At 43.7% G+C, this 27,943-nt stretch overlaps 1 pseudogene; it reads left to right on the forward strand.

Moving 5' to 3' along the window:
- Positions 1 to 9,241: 9,241 nt before the first annotated feature.
- Positions 9,242 to 9,912, forward strand: LOC113899670 (annotated as a pseudogene).
- Positions 9,913 to 27,943: the final 18,031 nt, after the last annotated feature.

Here is a 27,943-nt window from a genome sequence, read left to right on the forward strand (position 1 = left end):
CTTCTGTCTCTGACCCAAATGCACTTCCTAAAGTGCAGCTTCAATGACATCACTCATCTGCTCAAAAATTTCCTGACTTCTTATAACCTCATGGATGGAGCATGCCAGGCCTCCCTGTCCTTCTATGTCCCAGAGTTTGCTCAAGGTCATGTCCATGTCCACTGATGCCATCCAACCATCTCATCCTCTGGGCCCCCTTCTCCTCCCGCCTTCAGTCTTTCCCAGCATCTGGGTATTTTCCAATGAGTCAGCTCTTCGCATCAGGTGGCCAAAGTGTTGGAGCTTCAGCTTCAGCATCAGACCTTCTAATGAATACACAGGGTTGATTTCCTTTAGGACTGACTGGTTTGATTTCCTTGCTGCTCAAGGGACTCAAGAGTTTTCTAGCACCAGTTTTAAAGCATCAATTCTTCAGTGCTCAGCCTTCTTTATGGTCCAATACTCACATCTGTACATGACTACTACCCTTGTATATAATTCTTTAATAATTATAAATTTTTGTCCCCTACCCTCATATATAATTGTGGAGCCATTTTTTTTTTAACTCCCGTTTGGAAGGGGGAAGAATGGCAGACCCACAACACTGACTGGTTTACAGGATTCTGAAATCCCACTGGGCAGACATTGTGAAGGCCCCTTAATTCTGGAAGGGTGGACTGTACCTTAATTAGACCTGGCTATTCTTGGATAATGTGTGTCTCTGGAGGTTTAGCTGTCCTTACCAGGAGACTGAACAACAAGTGGGCAAAACTCTTATCTCTTTAGTTTTTAGGACCAAGGAGGAGTCTACTGAATTAAAAGAAACTATTGAAATTCACTTGGAGATCCTAAACTCAGAGCTGGGTGAAGGTAACTGGTAAAACATACAGATGTTTTACCTTAATCACCAAAAATTGCCATTCTTGACCAAAATTAGTTTCACCAATCTTGAAGCTTTTTCTTCTGTTCAGTTCAGTCACTCAGTCATGTACCCTCATTGTGGCCCCCTGAATCGCAGCACACCAGGCCTCCCTGTCCATCACCATCTCCTAGAGTTCACTCAGACTCACATCCATTGAGTCAGTGATGCCATCCAGCCATCTCATCCTCTGTTGTCCCCTTCTCTTCCTGCCCCCAATCCCTCCCAGCATCAGAGTCTTTTCCAATGAGTCAACTCTTCACATCAGGTGGCCAAAGTACTGGAGTTTCAGCTTTAGCATCATTCCTTCCAAAGAAATCCCAGGGCTGATCTCCTTCAGAATGGACTGGTTGGATCTCCTTGCAGTCTGAGGGACTCTCAAGAGTCTTCTCCAACACCACAGTTCAAAAGCATCAATTCTTTGGCGCTCAGCCTTCTTCACAGCCCAACTCTCACATCCATACATGACCACAGGAAAAACCATAGCCTTGACTACATGGATCTTTGTTGGCAAAGTAATGTCTCTGCTTTTGAATATGCTATCTAGGTTGGTCCTAACTTTCCTTCCAAGGAGTAAGCGTCTTTTAATTTCATGGCTGCAGTCACCATTTGCAGTGATTTTGGAGCCCAAAAAAATAAAGTCTGACGCTGTTTCCACTGTTTCCCCTTCTATTTCCCATGAAGTGATGGGACCGGATGCCATGATCTTCATTTTCTGGATGTTGAGCTTTAAGCCAACTTTTTCACTCTCCTCTTTCACCTTCATCAAGAGGCTTTGTAGTTCCTCTTCACTTTATGCCATAAGGGTGGTGTCATCTGCATATCTGAGGTTATTGATATTCCTCCCAGCAATCTTGATTCCAGCTTGTGTTTCTTCCAGCCCAGCGTTTCTCATGATGTACTCTGCATAGAAGTAAAATAAGCAGGGTGACAATATACAGCCTTGACGTACTCCTTTTCCTATTTGGAACCAGTCTGTTGTTCCATGTCCAGTTCTAACTGTTGCTTCCTGACCTGCGTATAAGTTTCTCAAGAGGCAGGTCAGGTAATGTGGTATTCCCATCTCTTTCAGAATTTTCCACAGTTTATTGTGATCCACACAGTCAAAGGCTTTGGCATAGTCAATAAAGCAGGAATAGATGTTTTTCCGGAACTCTCTTGCTTTTTTGATGATCCAGCAGATGTTGGCAATTTGGTCTCTGGTTCCTCTGCCTTTTCTAAAACCAGCTTGAACAACTGGAAGTTCACGGTTCATGTATTGCTGAAGCCTGGCTTGGAGAATTTTGAGCATTACTTTACTAGCGTGTGAGATGAGTGCAATTGTGTGGTAGTTTGAGCATTCTTTGGCATTGCCTTTCTTTGGGATTGGAATAAAAACTGACCTTTTCCAGTCCTGTGGCCACTGCTGAGTTTTCCAAATTTGCTGGCATGTTGAGTGCAGCACTTTCACAGCATCATGTTTCAGGATTTGAAGCTCTTTCTTACTTCACCAAAAAAAGCAGGGAATACATTTTTCCTTAAATAACTGAGGAAGTTTTTACCGAAAATTTAAAGAAAAAACTCTCAAGCTGCTAAATAGATATATATATATATATATTCTTTTAAAGTTTGGACTCCCTCGAGAGAAGGTGACTATAATCCACTGTGTAAAGATCATTGGCAAAGCAGACTGAGCAGAGACAATTCCATGTTTTGACAAACTCCCAGTTCATATCCCTTTTCCTGAGCACACAGGGAGGCCAGTTTTTCTAGCCTCCCTTGAAGTTTGTGGGTCAATAGGACCGGGTTCTCGTGAACAGGATGTTTGCAATGGTCAGGTAGGACACTTGCAAGCCTGGCTCTTAAAAGCTTCCTGCAGGATCCTCCGCGCCCTTCCACTGTTCGCAGCAACCTAAGACTGTTCAGTCAGTTGAGCTCCGAGACAGTGGAGCCGCAGTCGCTCCAAGCCTCAGAGCAACTGCCAGGCACAGGGCCCCTCCCCTATATACCCCAGTTGGTACACTCTGTGCTCGAGAAAAACTCCTTTTAGCATTTGTCATTTCAGGGTCAGCAGAGTAGGTGCTGAGTAGTCCCTACACAATCCCCAACCAGATGTTTCATAAACTGTACTTTTGGTAAAAAAAAAAAAAAAAAATCCAAAAGAGGGACCTCCCTGGTAGTCTAGAGCTAAGACTCCATGCTCCCAAAGCAGGGGGCGCAGGTTCCATCCTTGGTCAGGGAACTGTAGCCCACAGTCCACAACTAAGACCCAGGACAGTCAGATAAATAAATAAATGTTTTTAAAAATCCAGAAGAAACAGCGTGGTTGAAATTAACCAAATTCATACACCCTTCAGAAGAGTTCTCCCAGGGTGTCAGGGTTCTCTTACTAATAGAAGTTAGCACGTGTTCTTTCATCTGCAATGTTTTACCTGAATCACCAAAAATTGCCATTCTTCACCCAAAATTAATTTCTCCAAGCTTGGAGCTTTTCCTTACTTCACCAAAAGAAAACAACAGGGAATACCTTTTCCCTTAAATATCTGCAGAAATTTTTACTAAAAAATATTAAAGTTAAAAAGTAGCTTGAGCTGTTAAAAAAGTTTTTTTAAGCAGCTCAACTATAAAACTCACAAGCAGAAGCCCAAAAAGAGAAGACTAGTCCACATGTTAGGTTGTCTTTAATTTTTGATTTAAAGTGATGTTTTTTAACATTTGTAAAACATACATCTGATTATGAGAGGTAGGAAAACTTACTAATCTAAAAGATGAATGCAACCTGAAAAACAGCATTGATTTGTTCTCAAAGAGCAGTGTTAGGTGTGTTTAAATACTAAAATCAAACCAAAAGCTAGTTCCTTGAATCACTGAGGTAGCAATTTTTGGATCAAAGTGTCAGGCAACAGTCGCAATTTACGATAGCAGAGACTCCCTTCTCTGCTGGTATGTGGTTTCGTGACATCTCTTTGGATTGCCCTTTGGAGTCTTAACACCCATGTTACTTGAATTACACTTTAACTTCAGTGTGAAAGTGTAAGTCACTCAATGGTGTCCTACTCTTTGCAACCCCATGGACTATACAGTCCATAGAATTCTCCAGGCCAGAATACTGGAGTGGGTAGCCTTTGCCCTCTCCAGGCGATCTTCCCAACCCAGGGTTTGAACCCAGGTCTCCCACATTTCAGGTGGATTCTTTACCAGCTGAGCCACCAGGGAAGTCCCTTGACTTCAATAATCATTACAAACTTTCAAACAGACTTCATTCACATAGAGACTGACCAAAGCAAGTCAACATATGAAGCAAAAAGAGACAAGAATTAAACCACAGGAATAGAGGAAAAGGAAGAAACTGGGTAAGACCAAAATGAGGGAAGGTGAATAAACAAAGAAATGCACTGTCATTATCCTGGTGCCTGAAGGGGCCAGGAAGAGAGGAGGACAGGAAACAATTGAGAATGCCCACCTGGAATCGGCTGGGCAGAAACACTCCCTGAGTCTGATGCCCTATGGAAAATTTACATCTCAGGCTTTTGTTTGGTAGGACCACAGAATCTGTGAGTAGGAAGGTCCCAAACACTATACCTGCCCCTATCTGATGCAGAAATGTCCCTGAGATGTTTTCCACTGAAACTGAAGATTGGGTATCCAAGCATCACTAAACTGATGAAATTCCATACGATCCAGAGTAAGATTGAAAATGCCAGACAGGTGTCTGCTTCTCTTCCTTTCTTTCTTCCTTTCCTTCCTTCTTTCTTCTTTTTCTCTTTTTTCTGACTCCCAAGATGTGGGAGTGGTATGTGACACACTTTCTTTCATCCAAGGAGTTTCTCAGCAGTTACGGACTCCCACATTTGAAGTAGAAGTTGAACATGTTCAAAGAAAGGAAGACTGACAGAGAAATGAAAAGCTTAGCAACAAATGCTCTAGAAACTGAAAATAAAAGAGTGTTTTCTTGGGAAACCAGGTTTAGGGCAAGAGCTGGCCCCATCCTGGATCAAAGCCTTTAAAGCTTTAGCTGTTATAAATGACCCCTCAGGTAACCTCTGAGACCTGTCCTCAGCTCCCTTCTCTTTTCACCCTACACACTTCTCTGCTGACTTTTACCTCCTACCCTTGCTCCACTGGGAAGGTTTAACCTTTCTGAGGGGCAGCAATCAGTAATGACAACTGCCACTGACCCGAATCGCTTCACAAAAGCTACCATGTCAGGAGAAAGAATTCTACACCCTACCAATCTGGGGCTTTCATTCCAAGCAACAATGATCACTAGGAAGAAAAAAATGGTAACACAGATACGTAAAAACATTCTTATTTTCATGACACCAAGCCAACAAGAGACAGGACAGGTTGTAGCACAGAGGAAGTTCCAAGTGTGAAAACTCCATTCTGTCCTTTGTTTACAACTCCAAGACTGCCACCCCTATGACATGCTAACCATCCTGTGACCCTTGCAAATTCCTTTCCAGATCCTTCTCCAGGATGGGGCCAGATTGATCAAAGACCATCCATTTATCATTACTGTTTGATTTATTTGCATTTGACTTGTCTCATTATAATATCATTTTCAAGAAGAGACCTCTAATGCCAATAACCAGGGGCCCAGCAGGTACCATCTACAGTCTATTAAGACGTCTGTCCTCTCTGGTTGCACTTTGAGCGTGTTCCTTGTTTAAGACACAAGAGTACAAGAATTACAAGATATTATGAGATAGAGTTACAGTAATTCAGATATTCTTTAGCCCCCTCTTCATTATCTTGGTGAACTGAGTATTTCAATCTAACTTTAAAAACCTCAAATACTAAGGTCTCCAAGATCACCTCCCTCCTTTTCACAAGGCCTTTTACCCAATACCAAACAGCAATATTTATAGAGCCATATATTACTATTACTTCCAATCTATTAAAGCAGATGTCCTCCTTTTCTTTGTCAGAATCTATCACTATCCTAGCAAACTCATCCAAGCATGGTTTCACTATTGTCCTTAGATGGATGATGTCCAAGTCTGTATCTGCAGCACAGATCTTTCTTCTAAATGCCAGCCTCTATTTTCAGCTATTTATCTGACATGTCCCTGAGTCATCTTGCTTAGCTTGGCTTCCCTGGGCAGCAGAATCTGAGGTGGAGATCTCCATGTGGTGGTTCATTGGGGGTGCCCTTAGGAACACCACCTGGGAAGGAGTGATGTCTGCAGGGCTGCACAAGGAGAGGTTGAACTGTGTTGCAGCCCCAACAAAGACTCAGTCAGTCCCATGGGAGCCTGACAACCCTTCAAATCTGTTCCAAATTGGGCCAAGGAGGCTCAGACTTCATATTCCAAGATCTACCCGCCCTTGGTTGTAGGTCACCCCCAGGGAAGGGGCATAATCTTGAGTGAAAGCAAGTCCCTTTATGGCAATTCCCACGTTGGAATTCAGCCATGAACCATGGCAGCCAATTTCCCAGACCGCTGGGAAAATGCATATCCAGCAGGTTTATCTCCCCCTGATGACTAGAGGTTATTGCTCCTGCCAACACCGTGACTTCTTCCCTTGCCTCATGCTATCCTGGCATGAGGAGCCTGAAGTAACTAATGGCTGTCATGGCTTGAAGTTTCATAGAGACTCTTCTTGTGTTTCCCAATGGAAACATGTCCTTCTGGGAACCACGACTTCTAAACCTATGGAGAACAGAGTTGCGGGGATGAGAAACAGAAATTCCCTAAGTGGTTCACTGAAGTGATGCCAAGATCACTTCTACTTCTACCCTCAAGTATTCTGCCTTCTCTGGTCACAGCACCATGTACTAGCTGTTGATATAGAACGCCTATTGCATCCCGGAGGATGACCCCATCCTTGCATGCTATCATCTCAAAGTTGGTGCCACAGCTATGCCTTTGAAAGGCCATTCTCTTGCTCTCTTTGGCTGCAGCTTCCAGGTGGCGTGGTACATTAGGGCTGGAGGTACAATATGTGGTGGGAACAGTGGAGCCTACGATCAGGGGTGTATTGCTTCACTTCCTTTGCTGTAAAGTAGGTGCAGGTGGCACATCGCAGAATGAACCATCTTCATCTGTATCACCTGCATAGCCCTGGCACAAAATTTCATTATCCCAGAATATATTCAAAGCATCCTCCTGGAGCAGAAATTCCTCTCCAAGATCAGTCATTTTTAATGGCATTACTATATAGAATAACAATATGTTATACAGTAGAACAAAAAAAAAATCAGATGACTTTTCAAAAAAAAAAAAAAAGCAGACAACTTCAAATAAATGTGATGTTTTAGCAGATTGATCTGGCTGGACTGGATACCCAGAGTCCCGGGGATGTGTGCGCACTGTCCTTTATCCTTAAAAATTATGTAAGGGAAGGAAGCACTGATGTGGGAATGAGTGCTGGAGTAGTAAATCAGGAGATCTGAGACCTCGAAACTGGATTTTCAATTGATGATGATGTAATTTAGTTAGGACATTGAGCAACTTAATGTTTCCTGCAATAGCAATCTCTGTTTCCTCATCCATGACCCTACCTATGAATATCTTTTCCATGTCTTTTCTTGGATGTCTCAAAAGAACCTCAAACTCAACATGTCCAAAACCCATGTCATGATTATTCCCCCACAATCCAGTGTTGTTGTTTTTTTTTAACATTTTCAATCCCTGAAAATGACACCACCACCCACTCAGTCACTCAGGTCAAAAATCTAATTCCCTTTGACATCTATTTCTTCTTCAATCCCACTATTAAGTCCATAACCAAGCCCGGCTGATTTTACCTTCTAAAATCAGGCTAGGTGGCTCTAGGAATTTCACTGGCTCCAGTCCATCTCTTCCACTACCACCAACACCCCCCACCCACCCCAGTCCTGGCCACTTCTTATCTGGACCAATGTGTGATCCTCGCAACTGCTCTACCTGCGTTTACTCTGCCCGCCTCCCATTCTCCTAAGATTCTGGGCATTTAAGCTAAATACCCCACAGATGAGTGCACACACGCACACACACACACACACACACACACACACACACACACACACACCTGTCCCTAATACAACCAGAGTAACCTTTTGAACAGCAAATCCCATCCTGCCACCACTGCCTTCTTGTCAAACATGACCTAAGAGGCAGGACACAGCTGGGCCCCTGCCGCCCTCTCCAGTCTAGTCTGAAATCAAGCTCCCACTCACTGCCCATTGGAAATGCTCCTCTGTTATGGGCTGAACTGTGCTCCCCCTCCTCCTGAACTACTGAAAATTTAAGTGTTAAAAGTCCTGATCCCCCAGTAGTTCAGAACGTTGCTGTATTTGGAGATCAAGCTTTAAAAAAATAATTAAGATAAGTAAAGTCATGTGGGTCGACCCTAATCCAACCTGACCAGTACCGTTATAATAAAGGGAAACTGGTACACACACACAGAAGAAAGACTGAGCAAAGACAGAGAGAGAAGATGGCCATCTATAAGCAAGGAGAAGAAACCAACCCTGCTGACACCCTGACCTCTGACTTCCAACCTCCAGAACTGTGAGACAGAAATTACTGTTGTGTGAGCCACCCAGTCTAGGATATTTCAGTACAGTGGCCCAGCAAACATCTTACCTAAACAAAATTCCTAAGTCACATCCAAAAATAACAGCTATCAGTTTCAGAGCACATGCCCCGGGCCAGGGTCTGCCCTTGACCCTCTGTTACATTCTCTCCTTTTACTCTAAGGAGAACCACTGCTCCCTGATGAGGAGGAACCTCAGCAGCTCCTGGATCTGCAAGGAGCACCTGGACTCAGAGCCTCTGCTCAGACACTCACGTCACAGCTTCCTGAGAAAAACTTGTCCAGTGTTTCTGGAATTCTTGGGGATAATCTGGATCATTGCTTAAAGTGTGAGTGTTATAAAAAGCTGAGTCTCCCTTCCACGTGAGAGCTGAAGAGTGGCTCTCAGCCCAGCTGGCGGAACCCACCTCAAGGGTTCACCATGGCGGCCATGGAAGGAGGAGGCAGGCAGTAGGGATGGGGGGAGTCTTTCCATGGGAAAGCTGTGTGATCTGTGTCCCCACTGTGCTCCCTCCATTCTGCCCTCTTCCTGTCTATCCGAAGGCAGCCTTCAACAAATGGAGAGCAAGGTGGCCCTGTCAAACCTTCAGAGGACTTAAAATACTGTATTAACACTGCACCTCAGGAGGAGTACTTACATCCATCCATGTCCTTCTGAATTTGCCTGGGAGCGTAATGATGGCTTTAAGGTATTGCTTGAAAGTTTGGAGTTACGGTCCTGTCAGCCTAAGCCTGAAAGTTACTTCTATCTGTGAGAATTTGGGCAAGCCATTTGAATTCTTTAAAGTCAGTTTTGCTCAGTCAGACAGGTGCGGAGATGATTCTGGAAGCAACATCGTGATGGCTGCCCAAGGAGAACCCCAAGTTCAGTTCAAACTGGTATTGGTGATGGTGGTACTGGAAAAACTATGTCCGTGAAACGTCATCTGACTGGTGAATTTGAGAAGTATGTAGCTACCTGGGGTGTTGAGGTCCATCCTCTTGTGTCCCATACCAACAGAGGACGTATTACGTTCAAAGTATGGGATACAGCTGGTCAGGAGAAATCGGGTGGACTGAGAGAGGGCTATCATATACAAACTCAGTGTGCCGTTACAATGTTTGATGTAACATCGAGAGTTACTTACAAGAAAGTGCCTAACTGGCATAGAGATCTGGCATGAGTGTGTGAGAACATCCCGATGGTGTTATGTGGCAACAAAGTGGACGTTAAGGACAGAAAGGCTGAGGCAAAATCATCTGCCTTCCACCAAAAGAAGACTCTTCAGTACAATGACATTTCTGCCAAAAGTAACTACAGCTTTGAAGAGCCCTTCCTCTGGCTTGCTAGAAAACTGATCGGAGACCCTAACGTGGAGCTCGTCGCCATGCCTGCTCTTGCCCCGCCAGGGGCGGTCAGGGACCCAGGCTTGGCAGTGCGGGACAAGCAGGGCTTAGAGGTTGCAGAGATGAAGATGCTGGCCTGTGGGAAGGTGAGGCTGGGGCCCAGCGTCGGAAGTCTAGTTTTATAGGCAAGTATCCCGTGATGTCAGCGGTGCAGCGTGTTCGCCACTTTATTACATAGCTAAGCAGAACATGTGCTTAATGTTTGGGTGCTGAAGGAGGTGGATGGGCTTTGGAGTGAATGTGGCAGTTAAAAAAAAAAAAAACTTTCATTTTTGGACCTGCATATTTAGGTGATTTGGAACACAATTGTTCCTCCTTGAGTTTCAAGTATAAAACTGCTATAGTCACATGACATGGAGAAAGAAATGGCAACCCACTCCAGTGTTCTTGCCTAGAGACTCCTGTGAACAGGGGAGCCTGGTGGACTGCTGTCCACGGGGTCGCACAGAGTTGGACACGACTGAAGCGCCTTAGCAGCAGCAGCATAGTCACATGACATTATTGAGAGGTGAAATCTTGTTTGTTACTGTCATTCCCATTCCTTTTCGTTTAGAAGCAGAATAAAGTTTTATTTCAAATATCTAAAAAGGAAGTCAGTTTCCTCACCCGTACAATAAGAAGAGTAATTATAGTAACATTATTATAGGAATATCATAGTAATTAGAGATAATATATGTAAAGCACTTACACAATATTTGACATATGCCTGTGTGCGAAGTCACTTTAGTCATGTCTGACTCTTGGCACCTCTATGGACCATAGCCCTCCAGTCTCCTCTGTCCATGGGATTCTCTCGGCAAGAATACTGGAGTGGGTTGCCATGCCCTCCTCCAGGGGATCTTCCTGACCCAGGACAAACCCGTGTTTCTTGTGTCTACTGCATTGGCAGGCACCAGTAGCACCACTGGGGAAGCCCATAGAGTCAGCTTAAATAAACAGTATGTTATTAGAACTAATGAGAGAGCATGTGAACATACTTTCATGTGAGATCTGTTTACTGCATTGTTGCGTAATTTCTTATCTCTCCCGGACATTGTCAGTGCTCCCTACACGTCCTCGGTCCCCCTTCTCTTTTCTGACTGCTCTTCTCCTGGCCACTGTGTTCTTTGGCCTCTGACAGCCTGCTCCTGGACCTCTCTTAGGCGACACCTCAGGCTACTGGAGTCTGGAGAATGCCAGGTACAGTACGAAAGTCCAGCTCTCTTGCCTTGTGTGAGGACAAACTCTGAGTTCCCTGGTGGGATCAAGCTGAAATGCCATCCTTGCTTTTCTCTTTCACCCTCCGCATCTTGCCTCTCCACCCCCTTAGTGGTTTTTCCTGGGATCATTTCCTCAATAAATCTCCTGCATGTGGACCTTGGTCTCAGAATCTGCTTCTGGGAAGCATAGGCCATCCTGCTGGTACTAGAAAGAAGACTCGCAGCCTTTTCAAGGATGCAACTCTAAACCCTGCAGAAGAGGCAGGAGGCAACTCTTGAGGAGATGGAGCCCAGGCGTTCAGCCTCTCTAGGTTCAGAATGCTGGTCCTTCACCAACACAACTAGACAGTAAAAATGACGTGGGTCAGAATACTCCATTCAAATCATCACATTTGAAATTGGAAATCTGAGAAGCAGATGTTCTTCTCCTTTCAACTTTTTCCTGAGCCTTAGCGCTTCTGTCTGTGAAATGTTTATACTAAAGAAGTTTCACAGGGAGTTTATGGGGATGCATGTACTTGTATCTTAAACAAAATATTTTTCAGTTACTGTATTGTCTTTGTGTATCATCACCTTCTCCCCTTTAGTCCACTGTCTTGAAAGATGCTGCAACAAGTCCCAATCAGCACATGGTCAGCTAGAGCGTGGAAGCAGTCAAGCCATGGAAAATACACAGGGTCTCCACCATCAGAGGGACCACACCACCAAGGTCTACACCATCACAGACACTGAGACCACCAAGGAGCCATTCTTTCTTCCCATTGGTCCATCCAGACTCATGCTTACTGAACACTCTCTGTGCACCAAGCACCCTGTCCTCTGCAGCAGTCAGCACAACTGACCATCTTTGACCTCGTGGTTAAAGACAAAAAGCTGATAACCCAACAAAGAAACACACTAACTACTCTAGATGCCAAGAAGGAAAAGGCCCAGGGTGCCAGAAAGCACATCACAGGGGATCTGACCTATGGGAGTGGAGCGAAGGAAGGCGACCCTGAGAGAGCTGGAGAGGGGTGGGAGGAAGGTAGGCAGACAAGTGTTGAAGGAACCACGTGCCAAGGTCCCGAGGCAACAGAGGGCTGCACATTAGAGAGAGTAAAAGACAGCTGAGGGGGTTAGAGCACAATGTCAAATGAACACGGTGGGAATCAGTGCTGGAGAGGTCACATGAAGCCCAGGGGCATAGGACCAGAGGCCACCAAGCACCTTCCTGCCTCACGGTACCCCCCACCCCTGGGATGCATGACCTGCCCTCCCTAACAGGTCTGCCTGGTCTCTGAAATATAGTTCTTTCCCAGGCCCTTCCTGGTTTCACCCACATCCAATTTTCTGATATTACCTAAGCCTGTATTATACTGTGAGTTGATACAAAGAATGTGGGGCTCTGATGGTGGAGGGGAGCTCCTAACAGCGAGGGCACAGAATTTCAGCACAGCACACTGTAGTCAAACCATCATTGAGGACCTCTGAATTAGGCCCCCTCCTTTCCTAGAGTGGCTTCCCTGGTGGCTCAGACCATAAAGAATCTGCCTGCAATGCAGGAGATGCAGGAGACACAGGTTCGATCCTTGGGATGGTAAAATCTCCTAGAGGAAGGCATGGCAACCCACTCCTGTAATCTTGCCTGAAGAATCTCGTGGACGGCGGAGCCTGGCCAGCTACAGTGCATGGGGTCGCAAAGAGTCAGACACGACTTAGTGACTAACATTCTCACTTTCACTTTGTCCCAGAGTAAACAACATAAACTCCACTGCAAGATTCCTCTGGTTTGCTGATAAATTCAGATCAGAATGCTTATCAAGAGAACTCCAAGCACCAATATTTTTTTTTAATATCACGAGTGGCATTCAGCATAAATGTTAAAAAAAATGTAACTTTGCCAACAATAACCAACATAAATGTGAAGGACTCTCTCTTGACAGTAGATAATGTCTGTGATGATGAAGAAGGTTCAAGGGAAAGCAGAGATGAAAAGTCAGGAGAGGAGCAGACCTTGAGTTTCAGCACCCACAAAAGACTCACTCCAGTCAGTTTAAACTCCTCACGTTATGTTTCAGGGACAGGGACATTAATAAAGCCAGTGAAGCAAGCCACAAAACCCCCAATGGGACCGAGGCAGTCCCCTATCCATGTCCAACGGTTGCCCTGTCCCTAGCCAGGGCTGCATCAGGCTGACCTCTTCTACCTGAGCCCCACCACTGCACATGGCTTGACCCAGGCCACTGGAGGCAAGGTCAAGATCACTGCAGGCTTCTGTTTCATAAATAACTGTGCTGCTCAAGAGACGAAGGAAAGGAGAAAAAATGGTAACTGTAAAAAGATACCACTTTGTCAGATTCATTAGAAATTTTATAAAAGAAAAAGACGAAAGAAGGACAGAGGTTTTTTCAGTCCCTAAAGACAAGCAAAAGAGATTCACCTGCTCATGGCACTGAACTTTCATTTTGAACCAAAGCTTCTCTTTTCCACTCTCAGTTTAAAAAGCAGCTCATAAAGATAAGCCTCAAATATTTCTAATTCATAGTGTGTTTCACGAGGCTTGCCCGTGATGAGACACACACACTGCAGCTCACCCTGTCTTCAATGATGGGATTATCCAGCAGGGGATTCTCCAGGCCCCTTGGCAACTCTGTGCTCAGTCATGTCGCTTCTTCTCCTCACTCCCCACAACAAGGGCCAGCCACGGCCAGCCAGAGTGAGCCCAGGAGGGCCCCCTGGCTCTTCTGGGAAAGCCAGTGCTTTCATCCACACTGAAGCTTTCCCTGCCACTCGCGCCCACAACCCAGAATCACGTGACAGCGGGATTCTGAAGGGGTCAGCCCCCAAAGTAAGCATGGTACCACATGCCAGGCATTTCAGAAAAACCAAGTACAGCACAGGGGACTCTACTCACTGCTCTGCGGTGACCGAAAAACAGAGCAAAATCAGGCAATGGGTCAAAAAAATGTTTATTATATATGGAATCTAGAAAAATGGTACTGATAAACCTATTTGAGGACAGGAAAGAGATGCAGACATAAAGAATGGACTTGTGGACACATGAGAGAAGGAGAGCATGGGATGAATTGAGAGAGGAGCATTGAAACATATACATCACCATTTGTAAAATAGCTAGCTAGTAGGAAATTGCCATATAACACAAGGAGCTCAACCCAGTGATCTGTGACAACACGGAGAAGTGGGATGGGATGGGGGAATGGAGGCGGGGGGAGTGGGGGGGAATGGGAGGGAGGTTCAAGAGTGAGGGCACACATGTTATACCTATGGCTGATTCATGTTGCGGTATGGCATTATAAAGCAATTATTCTCCAATTAAAAATTAGAAAAAATAGTAAAAACAATTGAGTATGGGGAAACAGTGTCAGACTTTATTTTGGGGGCTCCAAAATCACTGCAGATGGTGACGGCAGCCATGAAATTAAAAGACGCTTACTCCTTGGAAGGAAAGTTATGACCAACCTAGATAGCATATTCAAAAGCAGAGACATGACTTTGCCAACAAAGGTCCGTCTAATCAAGGCTATGGTTTTTCCAGTGGTCATGTATGGATGTGAGAGTTGGACTGTGAAGAAGGCTGAGCGCCAAAGAATTGATGCTTTTGAACTGTGGTATTGGAGAAGACTCTTGAGAGTCCCTTGGACTGCAAGGAGATCCAACCAGTCCATTCTGAAGGAGATCAGCCCTGGGATTTCTTTGGAAGGAATGATGCTAAAGCTGAAACTCCAGTACTTTGTCCACCTCATGTGAAGAGCTGACTCACTGGAAAAGACTCTGATGCTGGGAGGGATTGGGGGCAGGAGGAGAAGGGGAGGACAGAGGATGAGATGGCTGGATGGCATCACTGACTCGATGGACGTGAGTCTGAGTGAACTCTGGGATTTGGTGATGGACAGGGAGGCCTGGCATGCTGGGATTCATGGGGTCGCAAAAAGTCCGACATGACTGAGCAACTGAACTGAACTGAACTGAACTGAATGCTTCTCCAAACTCTCTGAGCTTGACTGGGGCTCTGTACCCCCAGAGGAAGTAAATTTAGGAGAAATCATATGCTTTCTTGACCTGAGGATGGGAAACAGAAAGAAGAAGATGACAAACAGGGGTCAGAGAGCAGCAGCTGCTGAAGGACATCAGTGCAAGCTGTGGGTGGATCAATGGTTTAAAGTAAAGCTTGAAAAACAGGAAAAGTAGCCAGAGCTGAATAAGGCTCTGAGCGCCAGCTTTATCTTGTTGAGTTCACACAAGGGGCAGCCTCTAGAGCAGGGGTCCCCAACCTCTGGGATCTAATGCCTGATGATCTGAGGTGGAACCGATATGATAATAATAGAAATAGAGTGCACAATAAATGTAATGCATTTGAATCATCCCCAAACCATCCCCAGGGTCCGTGGAAAAACTGTCTTCCACAAAATTGATCCCTGGTGCCCAAAATGCTAGGGACCACTGCTCTAGAGCACCATGGTTTCGTGCGTGCTCAGGTGCTCCAGGGGTGTCTGACTCTTGGCCACCCTTTGGACTGTAGCCTACCAGGCTCCTCTACCCATGGGATTCTCCAGGCACCAATACTGGAGTGGGCTGACATATGGCAGAAACCAACACAACATTGTAAAGCAATTTTTCTCCAATTAAAAATTGCCATGCCCTCCTCCAGATCTTCCCCGCCCAGGAATCAAACACACATCTCCTGTGGCTCCTGCATTGCAGTGGATTCTTTACCAGCTGAGCCACCAGAGAAACCCCAGAGTACTAGAGTGGGTAGCCTATCCCTTCTCCAGCACATCTTCCTGACCCAGGAATTGAACCAGGGTCTCCTGAATTGCAAGCGGCTTCTTTACCAGCTGAGCTACCAGGGAAGCCCCTAGAGCACCATATGGATGCTATAGTCCGCTGGTATGCCAAGCACTATTTAAAATGCTTTATCTGCATGTGGCCATTTATTTCTCACCATAACCCCACAAGATTGGTACTTTCATTACCCCTAGATCACAAATGAGGAATCTGAGGCTCAGAAGGGTCAAAAAAATTGCTCCAGGTCACACAGCGAGAGAGCACAGACCATCAGACCCTGGACTGCCGGCCCCCAGCAAAGCAGCATCTTGTCCATCTCTGCAGCCTGGCTGCCACAGCAGAAGGTCAGCAAACTACCCGGAACTGAAACGCCGCAGCCCCACCTGCCGCCGGCTCACAGCGCTAGAGCCCCAGGGGAGCTGACCACGCGCCTGCTGGTCGGAAGAGTAAGTGGGGGAGGGGGACAAGGAGTGAGACAAGACCCCTTTGTTCCAGGAGTGAGTAGACCGAGGCCAAGTGGCTCTCAGGCCCTTTGATGAAGTGGAAGGCCTGACTCCCAGGAGGGACCAGCTCCCAGCCGTCACACCCGCAGAGCAGAGCATGGCACTCCCTAAGGCCAGGCGGAAGCCGTGACTCTGGTGAAGGGACAACCGAGAGTCCCTCTGTGAGGAGTCTTCCCCTCCACCGCAGGCTGGGTGCTAAGGAAGCTGACAGGGCCAGGCCACAGGAGGCCACCGCTCCGGCCCCGACTTCTCACAGCCCGGGCTCTGGGTAGAGGCAGCCTCGGGGAGCAGACAGAGGCCTGAAAGGCCGAGGAGACCCATTGCTGGCCGCAGAGACTCCAGCCTCGGAGATGCTCCACAGATGCTCCGTGAAGAAATGAACAAAGTAGGGGATTCAGAAGTGCAGATGACTACATGCAAAACGAGCTGCAAGGAGGCAGCATGCAGAACAGAGCCAATATTTTATAAAATAATAATATTTTACAAACGACCTATAGCCTTTAAAATTGTGAATCACTGTGCCATATACCTGAAAGTTACATAATATTGTATGTACATCAACTAGACCTCAATCCAAAACATCCATTCTGTAAAAAAAGAATTGAACAACTTGCAAACAAGACCTCAGACCCCAATGTGTTTGCCTCAAAACATCACATGAAATATTTGAATTACTGAATCTAGAAAAATAGTACAGATGAACCTCTTTGCAGGGCAGGAAACAGAGACGCAGAGAACAGACGTGGACAGGGGGCGAGGGAGGGAAGGTGGATAAACTGGGAGACTAGAGTGGACGTGGATCCACTATAACGTCTGAAACTGACCGTGGGAGCTGTGTATAGCACAGGGAGCTCAGCGCGTGTGCCCTGTGAGGACCGGGACGGTGGGGTGGGGAAGAAGCAGCGGGGCAGGGAGGAGCCAGAGGCAGGTAGACATGTATACATACGGCTGATTCACTTCATTGTACACCAGGAGCGGACACAACATTCTAAAGCAACTATACCCTAATAAATTTTTTTAAACTTTAATAGTAAATTTTAAAAAGTTAAACTGGCCTCACCCGAGCTCACACAGGTCTGTGACAGAAACAAGGTCAGAAGCCCAAGCTCCAGGTATCCCTCCAATAGCCTCCTCTCCCCGACAGGGTTCCCACACTTGCCTGAGCAGGGGTCACCTGGGCACTTGTTTTAAACATACAAAGTCTTTTTTTTTTTTTTTTTTTGAGCTTTTTTATTTATTTTTTAATTTAATTTTATTTTTAAACTTTACATAATTGTATTAGTTTTGCCAAATATCAAAATGAATCCGTCACAGGTATACATGTGTTCCCCATCCTGAACCCTCCTCCCTCCTCCCTCACCATACCATCCCTCTTGGTCGTCCCAGTGCACTAGCCCCAAGCATCCAGTATCGTGCATCGAACCTGGACTGGCAACTCGTTTCATACATGATATTTTACATGTTTCAATGCCATTCTCCCAAACATACAAATTCTTGAGCCTCACTGGATATTTACTGAACCTGAGTCTCTAGGGTCCAAGGCATAGGTGTTTTATTTCATAAGGAGTACAGGTCCTTGTAAGAGCAGACATGTCTGTGAAACACAGGAATAGTCTAGAATCTTCTTCCAACAGCCTTTCTGACAGGAGAGCCTCAACCAGTGTAACAATTTTGAAAGCTATTTCCTAGTTCAAAAGAACGTTGAGTGGTTTCAGGTTTTAAAAAACTTAAAATACAATACAATGGGAAAGTCATCTTTGAGAGAAGGATGGAATTAAATGAAAATGGAACACTTAGCAATTATTTTCAAAAGCCAGATGATTTTCAAAAAAAACACCCAGCACGGCAGACCCTGAGGGCATCCATTGTGCTAATAAATTTGCTAATAAAGAAGACTTATTTGGAATTCAAAGAAAAGTCAAACAATAAGCTGACTTGAGACCTGGCTGTATTTTTAGAGATTCTGCTTTCTTAGGAATTTTAGACCTAAAATTAGGAAAAGTCAGTGAATCCCCTGAGTAACTGTTCAGTCACTCAGTCGTATCTGACTCTTTGCAACCCCGTGAACTGCAGCACGTCAGGCTTCCCTGTCCTTCGCCATCTCTCAGAGCTTGTTCAAACTCGTTTCCAGTAAGTCAGTGATGCCATCCATTCATCTCATCCTCTGGTGTCCCCTTCTCCTCCTGCCTTCAGTCTTTCCCAGAATTAGGGTCTTTTATAATGAGTCAGCTCTTCGCATCAGGTGGCCAAAGTACTGGAGCTTCAGCTTCAACATCAGTCCTTCCAATGAATATTCAGGACTCATTTCCTCTAGGATGGACTGGTTTGATCTCCTTGCAGTACAAGTGACTCTCAAGAGTCTTCTCTAGCACCACATTTCAAAAGCATCATTCTTAGGCTTTCAGCCTTCTTTATGGTCCAACTCTCATTACTGGAAAAAACATAGCTTTGACTATACAGACTTTTGTCGACCAAATAATGTCTCTGTTTTTTAATATATTGTCTAGGTTGGTCATAGCTTTTCTGCCAAGGAACAAGCGTCTTTTAATTTCATATCTGCAGTCACCATCTGCAGTGATTTTGGAGCCCAAGAAAATAAAATCTCTCACTGTTTCCATTGTTTCCCCATCTATTTGCCATGAAGTGATGGGAACAGATGTCATGGTCCTCATTTTTTGAATGTTGAGATTTAAGCCAGCCTTTTCACTCTCCTCTTTCACATTCATCAAGAGGCTCTTTAATTCTTTGCTTTCTGCCGTAAAGGTGGTGTCATCTGCATATCTGAAGTTATTTATATTTCTCCCAGCAATCTTGATTCCAGCTTGTGCTTCCTCCAGCCCAGAGTTTCTCATGATGTACCCTGCATATAAGTTAAATAAGCAGGGGGACAATATACAGCCCTGACGTACTCCTTTCCCAATTTGGAATCAATCTGTTGTTCCATGTCCAGTCCTAACTGTTACTTCTTGACCTGCATACAGGTTTTTCAGGAGGCAGGTAAGGTGTTCTGGTATTCCCATCTCTTTAAGAGTTTTCCACAGTTTATTGTGATCCACACCATGAAAGGCTTTAGCGTAGTGAATGAAGCAGATGCTTTTCTAGAACTCTCTTGCTTTTTCCGTGATCCAATGGATGTTGACAATTTGATCTCTGGTTCCCCTGCCTTTTCTAAATTCAGCTTGAACATCTGGAAGTTCTCAGTTCACGTACTGTTGAAGCCTGATTCTGACAAAGTAACTGAGAAAGGTCTTGATCCCAGCCTACCTCATGAAAGGCTCCATCATTCAGGCCCTATGAGATAGTAGATACAAGACTCTTTCTGTCTCCTCGTTGGCCTGCAAGAGGCTGGGTGAGGGAGTTCTTGAGAAAAACAGGCAGAATTAGAGGGTTTCTTTTCGGTCTCCATAACTATGTGTCCTTGGGCAAGTAATTTAAACTCTCTGAGTCTTGACTTCATTGCTTATATATTAGTGTAATAATGAAAGCTCATTCTCAGGGTTGTTTTAAGTATGAAATGAAGGAAGGTAGCACAGTGTCTGCACATAGTCAAAGCTCCACAAGTATTATGTTAGCCAGTTACATTACTATGTTTGTTGTGACACCGCAGTGTTACTCAGCTTCTTAATTAGCACTGGCTTCATGTGGTCAGTCGCCTGCTGCTAAAAATATTTTCTATTCCTGGCTTCCAATTTGCTTGTATACCTGGCATTTGAATTTTTACCCAGATCTAGTAGCATCATCCCCAAGAGCATCACAGCTTTTTTAAAACTGTCTCTCCAACCAATACATTGCTCTGCATTGCCCCATGATAAATAAGTGCTGAAGGGGAATGGACTGGATTTTCCCACATTTAACTATGCTAAAGAGTCAGATCTTAACAGATAATAGGTACATTTCTAGTGGTGGGATTCCCTCATTGACCATCCAGCCAAGTCCTACTTTTCCTTTAAAACCTTTTATGTGAGGTCTTTCTTCCCAACAGATGTGATAGGATGGCACTTCACTGATGACCCAAATTCACATTCATTTACTCACTCACTCAAAGATTTACCAAATACTTACTATCTGCAACAATGCCTTCATCTGTAGCTTTCATGTGGAACTCTCTTGTTGTCAGTAACTACTATTACATTATTTCTGCTGCTAAGTCGCTTCAGTCGTGTCCGACTCCTAGTGACCCCAGAGACGTCAGTCCACTAGGCTCCTCCATCCATGGGATTTTCCACACTAAATTGTAACTGTGGAGAGCTTACCATTAGAGACCATGCTGAATTCCTCCCTAAATCCCTAGAGCCCAGCAAGTGCTTTCCATTCAGCAGACTTCCAGGAAAACGTTTCTCACTGACCATGATGCAGATCCGTATCCATGGGGGACAGTTTCCCTCGAGATAAAGAAGAGTCGGTGCTCAACCAGCCAGCTTGGGCTTGCTTAGCAAGTGTGTGACCTTAAGATAAGTCACTGTGTCTCTGAGATCTGCCTCAAGACTTGATGCAGCTTAGGTCCATGTACTTCTAAAGCTTAGTTATTTCATCCTGGGCCTCAGAATTTCCACTAAGAATTCTCCTCTCTGGATATCTCAACATAAAGGAAAGACAAGGTACAAAGAGACCAATATCCTCAGAGAATGGTTTCTGCATTTTCCCAGTGAGGTCCCATATTCTGTTTTATTGTATTAAAAACTTAAAAACACTCTGCTGATAATCTTATCCACCTCTCATCTCACTCTTTATCCTTTCCTTTCCCCTCCGCAGAAAAAGACAAAAACATGTTAAGACCAAGTTGACTCCAGTCAGCACCACTTTCAGCATTCCCTAAGAACAATGAACTTAGTAGTTGGCCAGCTACCAAAGATAAGAAAATTACAAAAGTCGAAAGACCAATATCTGTCGTGAAGCAGATCCTGTCGTGTCCCTGCCTGTCTGATTTGTTCCACTTTTTACCCAGATTTGACATCATGGAGACATATTTTTACTCTGCTTATGTTTTCTGACTTCAAAAGCAACTCATAAAAAATAAAATAGAAATTTTAAAAAGCGTAAGCTTTGGGTGATGGGAGTTTCATTAAGGCATATTTGTTACTTAGACTTGATATCATAATCTGTAGTTGAGTTTGATATTTGCCTTCTTTCATCAACTTTCCTAGGCCCCTAAAATGTAGAAATTCACCCATATTTCTCTCTTCACTCATAGATATTTTCCAGTGATATCTTAAGGTGGTGAATAGATTACCGTGGAAGTTGTCTGAATTGCATAGCCTCATTGGAGACCAAGGCGAGTCTCTTTGGAGCCACTGGTCTTAACACTGCTCTGGGAAGGCACCTTCTACCCTGTGCCCTGCTCACAGCCCTGTCCTTGGGAACTGTCGGTCCTGAGGCAGACAGAACCGGCTGTAAGTGGATTTCTACAAAGTCAACACCTTGGCTAGAGAAGCAAAGCACAGGTTATGCCCAAGGTGGGTGAAAAGCATCTTTGGACTTCAAGTACAGCACACTTCACTTTCATCAAGTATTACTGTACTGTTCTCAGATAACCAGTGATGCATTTGATTCCAACTCAAGCTGCCCAAAAAGTCAGTGATGAGAAAGTTTGGCCATTAGCTTGGGTACTGCAAATGCAAGAAAATCACAGGAAGTTCGTAGATCCTCAACCTACTGGATGTTTTATGCTCAAAGAACATGAGCTTCTATTTCTATGTCTATTCAAACAAATTAAGCTATAGACTCCAGTTCCTGCAGCTGGAGCTATCTTATGGCTTTGTAACTTCTTTTTGCTTCTCTTGGTTTAAAGTCTTGTTGTGAGGGTGGATTGGACCAAAGGACCTTCTACTCCCCTCAGAAACACCTCGCCAAGAATAGAGAAAGACTTCTCTATCATTTTCCTAAAAACTAAATGAGCACTTGATGCTGAGACTAGAAACATTATTTTTACTGTTCTATCCCAATTAATATACTCTTGTCTTGCCTGGTAGTGAAATCTGTAATGTGATTTTAAAGCCATGAACTGGACACAAGGTCCCAAAATTTAATAACTGAGCTCCACAGATAAAAATGATAGGGGAAAATAACAAAAATCAATTTAAAAAAAAGCATTGCCTCCAGCTGGAATCTGATCTTTTCACCAGTTCTCTCTAGTTGGGGACAATGCTGGGGAGACTGGCTTTTGGGGTATCATTTGGCAAATTCATTCTGCCAGAACCAGACAGCCCCTGAACCAAAAATGAAGCTCATTCATTTAGTAAAAAGGGAGCATGCAGATCTTAAAAGCTCAAAGTCATTAGAAACTCTTTCATCCCCCATTTAAGTAATAAGTCCAGATGGCTCAGGAAGTGAAGACATGCTGGGTTATAAGAAACAACATTCATTTCCTTATCGCACTCCAGTAAATCCTCCTCTCCCACTTCTTTTTCCTCCCATCATTTGCCCCCTGAAACTTCAGTTTTCCATTTTCAGGAATGGATCCAGAGTCCCTGAAAACAGACTGAATGTTCCTGAAGGAGGAGTAAACGGCTATGGGAAAGCAGACAGCAGCAACTCAGTTCCCTAGGCAGCAAGGTCACCTAACTACATTCTTTACCTTGCAAACACAGACAGGTGACACAAGAAGAATGGAGCTGAAAGTAAGAAGACATTTTAATTTAAATCAGAGAAACTATGACTACCCTAGGGTTCAGAAATCCTTTTCAAAGGGAGTGAGATTTTTATCGATCCTCTCTGAGAGAAAATAGTCAGTTATACTTTTCCAGTGAGGAAGTATTAATGTTAAACATATCCATGCTTAACAAAAAACATATCTACAATTTTTTAATATTTTAATATTTATAAACATTTTCAAATATAAATATAAATATATTTTAATATTTATGTACAAATTATATTTAAATGTAATATAATTATATTTTAATGCCATATTTAGGTATATATTATATACTACATAAATATTTAATACTTTATAAATATATGTGTATGTGTAAGCTCAATTGTGTATGACTCTGCAACCCATGAACTGTAACGCACCAGGATCCAGTGTCCATGGGATTTTCCAGCAAGAATACTGGAGTGGGTTGCCATTTCCTCCTCCAGGGGATCTTCCCAACCCAGGGATCAAACCTGTGTCTCTTGCATCTCCTATATTGGCAGGTGGATTCTTTACCACTAGAACCCCTAGGGAAGCCCTTATAAATATACAGATAGATACAAAAATAAAGATAGATATGGATAGATAGATCTAGATAGATAGACCTAGATACATAGAGATAGACTGATAGATCAACAGAGAGGTTGGTGATCGATATTTAGATTGAACCCAGGTCTTCCACATTGCAGGCAGATTCTTTACCAGCTGAGCCACAAGGGAAGCCCAAGAACACTGGAGTGGGTAGCCTATCCCTCCTCCAGTGGATCTTCCCAACCCAGGAATCGAACGAGGATCTCCTGTATTGCAGGCGGATTCTTTACCAACTGAGATATCAGGGAAGCCCAGATACACAGATAGAAAGACCAATTGCTCACCATTCCTAGGACATCAGTACAGAACTGAAAAACAGTACTGCAGGTTTCTACACAAATGGGGGAACATATGGAGCCAAACCTAAATAACACTAAGCTGCTTCCCAAAGGTTTTCAAGAGGAAATATTTTTCTTCTCAAATATCATCAGGTGAAGAACACAAAGCCAAACCAAATAACAGAGCTGCATCCCAGAGGTTTTCATGGAAAAATATTTTTCTTCACAGATATTGTCAGATGGAAAATCCAACAGCCACAAAAGGAAGATCACAGTCAGTTACATGATGGTAACCCATGTTACCATCAAAGGCTTGTGGTCTTCACTGCACTGTTTTGGCAGATCATGCTGTAATATTTCAGGATCCAAGACAAAGGCCACCTCTCACAGTTGGTGCTTGCCCTCCTTTTTCTCTCTGGAAAGAAAGAAACTCAAAAGCAAACCAGCTTCCCCATCATAACCTGAGAGTTCTCAGGTTCCATTTATACAGGAGCAAGAGAAGCATGTCCTCCATAGTCTGAGAAAACTTGAGTCCCACTTCTTCCTCTTCCTACTAGTAGAATGGAAGCGTCTGTGCCCTCATTAGGCAATTTAAGTTGTTATCTGCTTCATTGTATTATTATGGATTTAAGATTAATGTATGTAAAGGACCTGGCCCATGATACACAGCAAATACTCTACAATACTAGCAGTAGCTATTCTTTTTATTAAGTAATTGATTACAATACTTACAGTAAAGATTCTATAAATCTTGATACTGTCATGAAAATCAAGAGGTTGAGTGAAAAGATCATGTGTCTTGCACCCCTATGTTCATATGAGCACTATTTACAATACCCAAGACAAGGAAACTGCCTAAAGGCCGTCACAGATGACGGGATAAAGACGATGTGGACAAAGATATATATGTGATGGAATACTACTCAGCCATAAGAAAGAATGAAATAATACCATTTGCAGCAACATGGGTGGACCTAGAGATTATCATACTAAGCGAACTAAGTCAGAAAGAAAAAAGCAAATGTTGTATAAAATCACTTATATGTGGAATCTAAATTACAACACAAATAAACCTATCTATGAAACAGAAATAGATCACAGAGAGAGAGAACAAACTTGTGGTTGAAAAGGGGGGATGTACTGAGAGCTTGGAATTAGCAGAAATAAACTAGAATACATAGGATGAATAAATGACAAGTTCCTACTATATAGCACAGACAACTACATTTAATAGCCTGCGACAAACCATAATGGGAAAGAATATGAGAAAGAATATATGTATAAATGTATCAGTTCAGTTCAGTCTCTCAGTCATGTCCAACTCTTTGCAACCCCATGAATCACAGCACGCCAGGCCTCCCTGTCCATCACCAACTCCCGGAGTTCACTCAGACTCACGTCCATCGAGTCAGTGATGCCATCCAGCCATCTCATCCTCTGTTGTCCCCTTCTCCTCCTGCCCCCAATTCCTCCCAGCATCAGAGTCTTTTCCAATGAGTCAACTCTTCACATGAGGTGGCCAAAATACTGGAGTTTTAGCTTCAGCATCATTCCTTCCAAAGAAATCCCAAGGCTCATCTCCTTCAGAATGGACTGGTTGGATCTCCTTGCAGTCCAAGGAACTCTTAAAGAGTCTTCTCCAACACCACAGTTCAAAAGCATCAATTCTTTGGCACTCAGCCTTCTTCACAGTCCAACTCTCACATCCATATATGACCACTGGAAAAACCATAGCCTTGACTAGACAGACCTTTGTTAGCAAAGTAATGGCTCTGCTTTTGAATATGCTATCTAGGTTGGTCATAACTTTCCTTCCAAGGAGTAAGCGTCTTTTAATTTCATGGCTACAGTCACCATTTGCAGTGATTTTGGAGCCCAAAAAAATAAAGTCTGACACTGTTTCCACTGTTTCCCCATCTATTTCCCATGAAGTCATGGGACCGGATGCTATGATCTTCATTTTCTGAATGTTGAGTTTTAAGCCAACTTTTTCACTCTCCACTTTCACTTTCATCAAGAGGCTTTTGAGTTCCTCTTCACTTTCTGCCATAAGGGTGGTGTCATCTGCATATCTGAGGTTATTGATATTTCTCCCAGCAATCTTGATTCCAGGTTGTGTTGCTACCAGTCCAGCGTTTCTCATGATGTACTCTGCATATAAGTTAAATAAGCAGGGTGACAATATACAGCCTTGACGTACTCCTTTTCCTATTTGGAACCAGTCTGTTGTTCTATGTCCAGTTCTAACTGTTGCTTCCTGACCTGCATACAGATTTCTCAAGAGGCAGGTCAGGTGGTCTGTATTTCCATCTCTTTCAGAATTTTCCACAGTTTATTGTGATCCACACAGTCAAAGACTTTGGCATAGTCAATAAAGCAGGAATAGATATTTTTCTGGAACTCTCTTCCTTTTTCCATGATCCAGCGGATGTTGGCAATTTGATCTCTGGTTCCTCTGCCTTTTCTAAAACCAGCTTGAAAATCTGGAAGTTCACAGTTCACGTATTGCTGAAGCCTGGCTTGGAGAATTTTGAGCATTACCTTACTAGCATGTGAGATGAGTGCAATTGTGTGGTAGTTTGAGCATTCTTTGGCATTGCCTTTCTTTGGGATTGGAATGAAAACTGACCTTTTCCAGTTCTGTGGCCACTGATGAGTTTTCCAATTTGCTGGCATATTGAATACAGCACTTTCACAGCATCATCTTTCAGGATTTGAAATAGCTCAGCTGGAATTCCATCACCTCCACTAGCTTTGTTCGTAGTGATGCTTTCTAAGGCCCACTTGACTTCACCTTCCAGGATGTCTGGCTCTAGGTCAGTGATCACACCATCATGATTATCTGGATCGTGAAGATCTCTTTTGTACAGTTCTTCTGTGTATTCTTGCCACCTCTCCTTAATATCTTCTGCTTCTGTTAGGTCCATACCATTTCTGTCCTTTATTGAGCCCATCTTTGCATGAAATGTTCCCTTGGTATCTCTAATTTTCTTGAAGATATCTCTAGTCTTTCCCATTCTGATGTTTTCCTCTATTTCTTTGCATTGATCGCTGAGGAAGGCTTTCTTATCTCTTCTTGCTATTCTTTGGAACTCTGCATTCAGATGCTTATATCTTTCCTTACATATGTAACAGTCTCTCTTGTACAGAAGAAATTAACACAGCATTGTAAGTCAACTTTACTTCAATAAAATTAATTTTTAAAAAGATCATGTATCTTAGAATTTCCAGGACAATTTCAGTTTCAAATATCTCATCCTATGGTCATATGTCCAAAGTATTATTGTCTTAGTAACTAATTAGGGTACTCACTGGTAGATATCGTAGGTTATTTGCAATGAAAGAAAGAAGAAAGAAAGGAGAAATTAAGAGAATACAGGATCTATTGAATATGGTGATTTCCAAACTGGGGTTCCTGAGCCTCATAGCGATTAATGAGAGAAATCTGTGTGTGTTCCTAAGTTGGTGTTAGTGGTAAAGAATCTGCCTGCTACTGCAGGAGATATAAGAGACGTGGGTTCAATTCCTGGGTCAGGAAGATCCCCTAGAGGAGGGCATGGCAACCCACTCCAGTATTCTTGCCTGGAAAATCCCATGGCCAGAGGAGCCTGGTGGGCTACAGTTCATAGGGTTGTAAAGAGTCAGACATTTCTCAAGTGACTTAGCATGCATGCAGAGTCATAATAGACATCTTACTTACAGCCACAAAGATGCTAAAATATAACCAGCACATTAGACCAGTACACTGAATGCTTTAATGGAAAAGGAACCGAGAAATGCTTTCATAAGTCCAGCTTACTATTGAGGTGCTGGTGGAAAAAAATTATTGATAGTAATAAAAAGGATGTTTAATGATAGAAACTTAGAACCAACTTCAGATCAACTGGTGATCCAGTCCAGAGGAGTGGGCTCCAAAGCTTGGCAGGCAGTTACCTAGGAATGTTTCAATCTATAGGTTACTTGCTGTTGAGTTTTTGATCCAAAGAACAAAGGAAATGACACATTCATGAGTCTTCCCCAGCTCCTCTTAGAGCAAATAGGTGGTTGCCTTCTTTTTAAACCATAACTACATGTGAAGTGGTATTTTCACAGAACTGGTTCAATAAAATCACACTGCAACAATGACTAGGAAATGTAAAAATATGTATGTTAAGTGAGGGTGCTGG

This window comes from Bos indicus x Bos taurus, chromosome 10 (genome assembly GCF_003369695.1).
Source record: "Bos indicus x Bos taurus breed Angus x Brahman F1 hybrid chromosome 10, Bos_hybrid_MaternalHap_v2.0, whole genome shotgun sequence".
Classification (NCBI taxonomy): domain Eukaryota; kingdom Metazoa; phylum Chordata; class Mammalia; order Artiodactyla; family Bovidae; genus Bos; species Bos indicus x Bos taurus.